Below are 8,992 nucleotides of genomic sequence, written 5' to 3'. Positions count from 1 at the left end.
GCACAGATTCTGTTCGTAAGGGAGGGGGTTGGTGATCCAGAAATACAAGTCCGTCTGCAGTATATCTAAGGGTGCAGTAGCCTGGAAGCAACAGATGCTCAATTTGGAAGATTTGGAGGCTTGGAGGTGTGGGTTATTTTAGAGGTGGGGCGTGTGATAGCAGTATGTTGAGGTTCTGTCGCAGCTGCTATCTGGTTGAGCTGGTGTATATCAATCCCTCAAGGGAAGTTGGCTGGGGTAAAACTGGATGGAAAAGGCTTCTGTTAGGAGTGAGGGTGAAGGTACATTGGTAGTGCAGATAGTGGTTTGGACCTGTTTTAATGCAGGGTTGGGAGTGGGACTGGTGATGTTTCTGGAGGCATGTATGCGGAAACCTTAATCTCTGGGTGAAGCAAGGTGGCCTAATAAGTAGCTGGTGGGGTCACTAGGCACATGGTTCTCTGTGGTTTTGTTGCTTTACCAATATGTCTGCAGCTGCAGTATTTTTTGGTTTGTTGAGTAGAAGGTGGGGTTGATCTTTGCACGAAGATGTGATCTGGGTTGCTGCACTTGTTTATCAAAGTTTTATCATTTGTGGTGTTCTGTCTCTTACGGCAGTTCAATCTGATGGTGCATAAGGTCAATTCAAATGGAAATCCAGAATGAGGGCAAGCAAGTTGGGAATTGTGTTACAAGGAAGTAAAATGGTCTTGGAAGTTGTTGGCAGCAGTGGCAAGGAAATTCCAAGTTTGATCCAGTGTGATTTATGCTGCTATGGTTGGTTATGTTGTAAAAGGAAGAGTGCATTTCTCTGAATTCAGTAGCAGGCCTCTGTTGGTGTTTGTAGAAGTAGTGGCTGGTTATGGTTTGTGAAGGGTCGGGGTAGGATGGTCTGGTATGGAAGTAGCTTACATCATGGTGTGTGGGTGGATCGGTGTTTAGGTGGTCCAAGGTGGGTTTGCTGAAGCATGACAAAGGTGCAGGAGTGTACATAGGAAAGTTAGAACTCACGTTGTGGAGTTGTCACATAGTCTGGCACGGCCATTTGCTTTAGATAAATGATCCTGCAGGTGGTTCAATTGGTTTGCTGCATAATAGAAGGGTTATCAGTCTATGTTTGCAAATTCTGATTTGTGCTGCATAATTTGCGGATGTTATGGCTTGGTATGCTTGCTGCCATATACATATCAATTCTGTGAAGCTGATTTTTGGATTTTTTGGATGCTGATCTATGTAGTTCTAGCTATATGCTTTTTCCTTCTCTAGGTTGTTTTGCAGATGGGGTGAAGGTTATGATGGTGCTCATGGAATTATGTATTTTTTTGGATTTGTTTCTTGTATATGGGTTGAGATACCCCTGAAGTATCCCTTTTAATTCAATTTATTCATTGCTGATCAAAAAAAATATACTTTCCTTATTTTATGACAACAACAAAAAGAAATAGACCATACTTTCATCCTCATTTCCTTCCCACACCAAGTATCAAATAAAGTAAGTTTCATTTCGATCACTCTCTCCAATTCATTTCTAATCAATCACTCTCTCCACTCCATTTCAAACAACTTTATTCTTTGGTACGTAAAACCATCATTCATTTTGTATCTACCATCAAGTGAATTCTAACGTTAACCTGAACATCATCACACTTTTCAATTCCAAAATTACCAATGGAAGAAAAGAAAAAGCTTAAAAAATAAGAGAAACTCAAACCATAGGAAAACAAATGTTGATTAATCAATTCATCATTTTTCTTTTACATGTTATTCTTTGCTTTTCAATTTTGATTGATCCAAAATTATTTATATATATATTTTAAATTTATATCATAATAAAGATTGAAAAAAGGATGTAGATGCACAGACACACAGTAACATTTGTGTTTCTGCTAGTATATATAATAGTAATGATCCTTTATTTTATAAGAAAAGTGTTTAAATATTTTTAATGACTTTAAGTATTTTATTTTCTATCATCATTAATAATTTATTAAATTAATTTTTATCTATTATAAATGCTAATAATAGATTTCCCAAAACTAGACTCAAAAGTCAAAGATATTAAAGTATTATGTTCACTATTTATATTAAATTTAGTGAACTGACTATTGGTACTATTTAAAAAAGATGTTAAGAAACATTTCTTTCACATAATTTATTTACATTTATGCCAATATAAACATGTGAATGTTTCTTTTCGTTTTAATGTTATAAAAAAAGTCTTACTACATTTTTTTTTTCAGGAAAATTATACCTTTTCATCTATACAATTTTTATTCTAGTTTAATAAGTATAAGTAAGTTATGGAACAAAATATTTTGATACTTAATAATTTTTACACTCACTTTATATTTATTATTCTATCCTTAATCTATTTTTTTTTTACAAATATAAAATTTACTTTTTTTAAATGATTACATTACCTTAAAAATAGGTTGTGAAATAGTTAGGGATGACAAAGCGGGGCGGGCCATGCGGGCCGGCCCACGGCCCGTTGGTAAAAAACGCGGGGTGGCTAACCTTTTCAACCCGCTAACCCGCATTAGCCCGCGGTCCGCGCGGGCCAACAGCAGGGTGGGGCGGGCTGGCCCGCTAACTCGCAAGAAAAAAAAATTGTCATTGTTTTAATGTGTGCAGATGACGAGGAAGATTATAATTATGAAAAAATAGATGAAAGTTCTTCTAAGACGACATCCAATGTTATTGAAATGGAAGAATGTTAATAATGTTTATGTTTAATGTTTTTGAATTAATGTTTATGTTTATGTTTAATGTTTTGGAATTAAGTATTTTTAATATTTTGGAAGTGGAAGAATAGTAATATTTGATATTTATCTTAATGTTTAATTTCTTTTATGTTTGACTATGTTTGAAAAGGAAGAAAAAAAAAATTAGGTTTGATAGTAACAAATATATAGGTTTAATTTGACAATTTTTTAAGAACAAAATGTAAAATAAAAATATTTAATCTAAAAAAAAAAAAAAAGAATGCGGGCTGGCCCGCAAACCCGCAGGCCAGCTCTTATGCGGGACAGGTCGAGAATTTTAGCCCGCAATAATTTTGCGGGGCGGACCAACCCGTCTCGCATTTTTGCGGGCCAAGCGCGTGGCGTGCTAGCCCGCTTTGCCACCCCTAGAAATAGTTGGTAGAGTGTCAAAATATTATTTTTCTACTAATCACTTCACAACTCACTTTTAAGAGTAATAAATCACTAAAAAAATAAATTTTTATAATGTAAAAAAAGAAAAAGATAAAGGGTAGAATAACGAGTGTAAGGTGGGTATAAAAATGTTGAATATCAAAATATCATGATCCATAAGTTATATTTCATAAGCACAAGGGAAATTACTTTCTACCATTCATTATTTTATTTATTTATTTTAATTAATTGAGAACCTGAAAAGTATTTCCAAGAATAAAAAAATTACCAAATGTATTCTTAGTCATGTTCCTAAATAATTTCCTAATTATATCATTCACATAAATTACATTCTTAAGAATATAAAATCATAACTTAAAATAAATACCCTCTTAATCGAAATTATTTGTGGTAAAATATATAGGAAAAATTTTAATTTAGCTTTTATAAATTAATACTTTAAGAAAATCTTTCCATAAAATATATAAAGGTCAATTTTTAAGCCAACCCCTATTATTGTACTTTTACTCATTCTTTATTTAACAACTTTAGTATTTCTAATTATATTAATCAATTTTTTAACTATTATAAATTAGTTAAAAAATTATAAATATAGGAACATGTTACATAATTTTTAACTTAAAAATAAAAAACTATCATCCTTTATCTCTCTTTCAAAAAGTTCACTTTCCAATGATGGTGAGTTTCTTGTATATTGCAGGTAAATAACTAGAGTTTTTAAATAGTATATGTAATAGTAATTAAGTACTTTTGAATTTTATTTAATAATGTATTATTATGTAAAGTTTAATAAATTTTACAATTCAAAACTCAAGTATCAATTATTTTAATTGGTTACATATTTAGCTATTAAATACTAATTTTCTTGAGTGAGCTTAGCCTACATACACTACAAAAAAATATGTTTATTAGCATGGGTCAAAAAGGGATATTAGCTATAATAAATGGACGCAAAAGTGTAGTTATCATTAAAATTTGGAAGTTAATATGTTCGATATAAAAATAGTGGCGGGTGTGTGGGACACAAGTGGTGTGTGTTTTGCGTAGGCCTAGCCTACATGCTCCCCATACAAAATTATATTTTATATTGTTTATTTAAAGAAGCGTGAGCTTAGCCTACATGTTGGCCACATAATTTTTAAACAAGTGTGAACTTAACCTTCATAATTTTATTACATATTTAAATTTAATTTATATATATATTTTTTAAAATTATTTTAATCTTTATTTTATTATTATAATTTTTTTTGTCAGTCAAACTGATACTATGATATTATTATTTAATATAAATATACATCTAATTTGTGTTCCAAAAATTGACGCATAGTATTTTTTTTTTTCTAAAAGTTTCTGGTGTCTAGCCGACTCTAAATTTTAAATTTACTTTTATGTCGTTTTTACGTCATTTGAGTTGTAGAGTCTTATGATTGACCCATTCTACATTAAAACAACTAATATTTCGTATTCTTATAGAGATAACATCATATACATATTTGTGTCTTCTTTAAATATTAATATTTTGTTTGGAGTGGAAAGTTGGGAGTGTGGGAGAGTGAAAGTGTGAGAATTTGAGAAAAAATTGAAAATATGTATTTTATAAATAAAATAATTATGTAAAAAATTATAGTAAAAAATTGAAAATTTAAACTTTATTATAATTTAATCTTGATACCTTTTTTAGTGTATTATATTTTGGTTAAATTTTTTTAAATATTTTTTAATTTGATTTTAGTTAAATTATGAATTCATTGAATTATGCACATATAAATACTAACTATTTGAATAAAAACCTAAATGCAGATGACACAAACACACAATGGCCTTCACCTACCTTATACATAAACTTCAATGACTTTCACCTATTTTACACAAAAATCGTACACTGTATTAAAAGTCTTTTCGGTCACAACCAACAGAGTTATCGAAACAAAAACTCTAAAAAATGGGTCAAAAATAATAAACCTAATCACACGAACACTTTCACCTACCTTAAAAAAAAACCTTTCACATACTTTACATGGTCGGAAATTCATTGTAGGTCCTTTTAAATCGCAATAGGGAGGTAGAGAAAAAAATTCTAAAATTAGACGGAAGTTAGTAAACCTAAATATGTATCCGCACAAGCAAACTACCTTACAAAGAGAGTTAACTACTTTAACTTAGTTTTCACGCTGTCATGCACTGCACTGTAGAGTTTTTCAAAAGCTCAACTACTTTAACCTAGTCTCCACGCCGCCATACACTCCCTCCACTACAGAGCTTTTCAAAAAAACTCCATTATTTTAACCTACCTTTCACAACACAGTATACTCCACTGGTCCGTAATCTAGAAAATATACTCAAAAAAATAGTCTTCAATTTTTAAAATTTTGTAATGTTTTAAAACTAATAATGAATTATTATAATAATATTTTTTATATATAATTTACAATAACAACTTTGTAAATTAATAATGATTAGTTTATAAATTTTAATGATCAAATTCATATAATTTCATATTTTAAAAAATATGTAAATTAATAAGAAACTGAACATTTATAAGAAAAATTTGAAGATTATGCATTGCATAAAAAATATATAAAAATTATGTAAAAAATTATAGTAAAAAATTGAAAATTTAAACTTTATTATCATTTAATCTTGATATTTTTGTAGTGAATTATATTTTGGTTAAATTTTTTTAATTTAAAATTTAATTGCTAGATATATATAATATATAAAAAGAAGTACATGTTTCAATATAGTTAAATTATGAATTTATTGAATTCCTCACACATAAATACTGACTTTTTAAATAAATAAAAAAAGTGATAAACACACAAATAATTAACTAAAACATAGATATAAACAGTGATAAACTTAAATAAATTGATATTCGTAGATGATGACAAACCTGTAAATATTCAGACACACTTTATGAGTGAAACACATAAAAAATAAAAACAAAAATTTAAACACATTTACACACACAAACATTAAAATATAATAAAGACACTACACACTCAAAAATTATAAACACACTCAAAAATTATAAACACACCTTAGGACTAATGAAAAACCCTAAACTCCTTTTAGTCACACACTAACAAACCTTGCGTACAATTAGTCATAAACACTTAATAATCCTAAACTTACTTTAATTACATACTATAAAATCTAAATAGGCCAAACAATGATTATAAATAAACAAATAAACTCTAAACAAAGTCTAACCATTCAGGAACCATTTAAAAACTCTAAAAATGTTTTAAATACACGTTATAAAACCTAAATGCAGATGACATAAACACTCAATGACTTTCACCTACATTGTACAGAAAGAAGTGCATGCTTTAGTATAGTTAAATTAGGAATTCATTAAATTCCTCACACATATTGAATAAATAAAAGAATGATAAACACACAAATAATTAACTAAAAACATACTTTGTGAGATATAAATAGTGATAAACTTAAATAAACAGAGATTCGAAGGCAAGGACAAACCTGCAAATATTGAGACACATTTTAAGTGTGAAACACATTAAAAATAAAGATAAAAATTTAAAGACATTTGCACACACAAAAACACTGAAACATCATAAAGACACTGAATTCACCCACACTAAAAGATTATAAACACACCTTAGGACTAATGAAATGCTCTAAACTCCTTTTAATCACACACTAACAAACCTTGCGTACAATTAGTCATAAGTTTAGGGTTTAGGGTTTAGGGTTTAGGGTTTAGGGTGCTTGCTTTGTAAGGTAGTTTGCTTGTGGGGATACATATTTAGGTGTATTAAGTTTCGTCTAATTTTAGAATTTTTTTTCTATACCTCCCTGTTGCAACTTAAAAGGATCTACAATGAATTTCCGACCATGTAAAGTATGTGAAAGGTTTTTTTTAAGGTAGGTGAAAGTGTTTGTGTGCATATGTGATGAGCATATATTTATTCACACACAATAGCCTTAATCATAGATTATTGGACTATAATAATAAATAAATCCATTTTTTTAATTAATATTCATATAATTGGGTTTATTTGGGTCTTAACTATTATCTTTGGTAATTTTGTGTTTTTAGGGTAAATTATCTGAAGCATCTACCTTTGTGAATGGGCCAAACAAATCCCGAGGAAAAGAAAGACAAAATAAAAGCTAAAAGATTCCAGAAACAGAATTGGAAGAAAATCTTCTGCAAAATAAAAAAGAATTATGGAAAGTGGAAACTGTTTACAAAATCTAAATTGCGATATTTTCCCAAGATCCTTGGAGCAGAAAAGCCTATAAAAGGACACAAGCATCAAGGAAAAAGGATAGATTCATAGGATTTTCTTAGTTTATTTTCTTCTTAGTAATTCTTTTGTTTTGCCTCCGCATGGAAGGCTAAACCTTTTTGGTTGATTCCTCTGTAATTTCCCATTGAGTTCTGAGGTTTTGTTCAATAAAAGTTTCGATTTTTAATTCTCTATAGCAGTTGTTTTTATTGTCTAATCTTCTGGAAAACTAGTTTTTGTGAGAGGTTGTACTTGAACGCATGATTGAGAGTCTTCATCTTAAACTTTTGTTTTTTAGTTAGTTCGCATTGTTCTAATTAATTTCTTGGGCGCATGATTCAAGAGAGAGAAGGTAAGCATTCCCATGGAGTATACGCATGGAACAAAATGGGTATTGATTAAACCAATAGACGCATGTTTTACTGGTGAGTTTCAATGGTTCTCTAAAGATTAATCTTTTCCCAATCTGGTTTAAGTCTGTAGGAGGATTGAGAAATGATTAATCTTTAGAGAACCTATGAAGAATTCAATGGTGGAAGAACTTGGGATCAACCGCTTTTTATTTGCTATTTTAATCTCTTTTATATTTTCTGCACAACTATCTCAAACTCTTTTTTATCTTTATTGTTATTGCTAACTTTTATTGCTTGCAGATAGATTTTAAACTCTGATCAACTGATTTTACTATTGGATTCGTTGGGAGACGACTTGGGGACATTTGTCCACAATTATACTATCATCTCCAGTGTTAGACAAGTCTACGCTAGAATCATATTAATTTGACAGCTATCATGTAATTAGGTTTATTATTTTTTACCCATTTTTTAGGGTTTTTGTTTCGATAACTCTGTTGGTTAAAATAGGTGAAAGTCATTGAAGTTTCTGTATAAGGTAGGTGAAGGCCATTGCGTGTTTGTGTCTTCTACATTTAGGTTTTATAGCGTGTAGTTAAAACATTATTAGGATTTTTAAATGATTCATGAATGGTTAGACTGTGTTTAGGGTTTATTTGTTTATTTATAGTCATTGTTCGACATATTCAGATTTTATAATGTGTAATTAAAGTAAGTGTAGGATTTTTAAGTGTTTATGATTAATTGTACGCAATGTTTGTTAGTGTGTGATTTAAAGAAGTTTAGAGTTTTGCATTAGTCCTAACGTATGTTTATAATTTTTGGGTGTGTGTGGATCCAGTGTATTTATAATGTTTCAATGTTTGTGTTTGGAAATGTGTTTAAATTTTTATTTTTGTTTTTAATGTGTTTCACTCTTAAAATGTGTCTCAATATTTGCATGTTTGTCCTCGTCATAATACACTAAAAAAAGTATCAAGATTAAATGATAATAAAGTTTAAATTTTCAATACTTTACTATAATTTTTGACATAATTATTTTATTTATGAAATACATATTTTCATTTTTTTATCATATCAAGTTTAGTGTTTTGATTAGTGTACATGTTAGAGTGAATGTATGAAGAAAATTTAATGAAGTTTGTAAATGATGTGATGTTTGTGAGAAATTTTTTTCTTTAAATATGTAAAATATAAGTTTACAAATTTAAATCTATAAAATATTTAAATAATAAAATATAAA

The sequence above is a fragment of the Phaseolus vulgaris genome, chromosome 9 (assembly GCF_051622355.1).
Source record: "Phaseolus vulgaris cultivar YP4 chromosome 9, ASM5162235v1, whole genome shotgun sequence".
Classification (NCBI taxonomy): Eukaryota; Viridiplantae; Streptophyta; class Magnoliopsida; order Fabales; family Fabaceae; genus Phaseolus; species Phaseolus vulgaris.
This window is presented reverse-complemented; position numbering follows the sequence as displayed.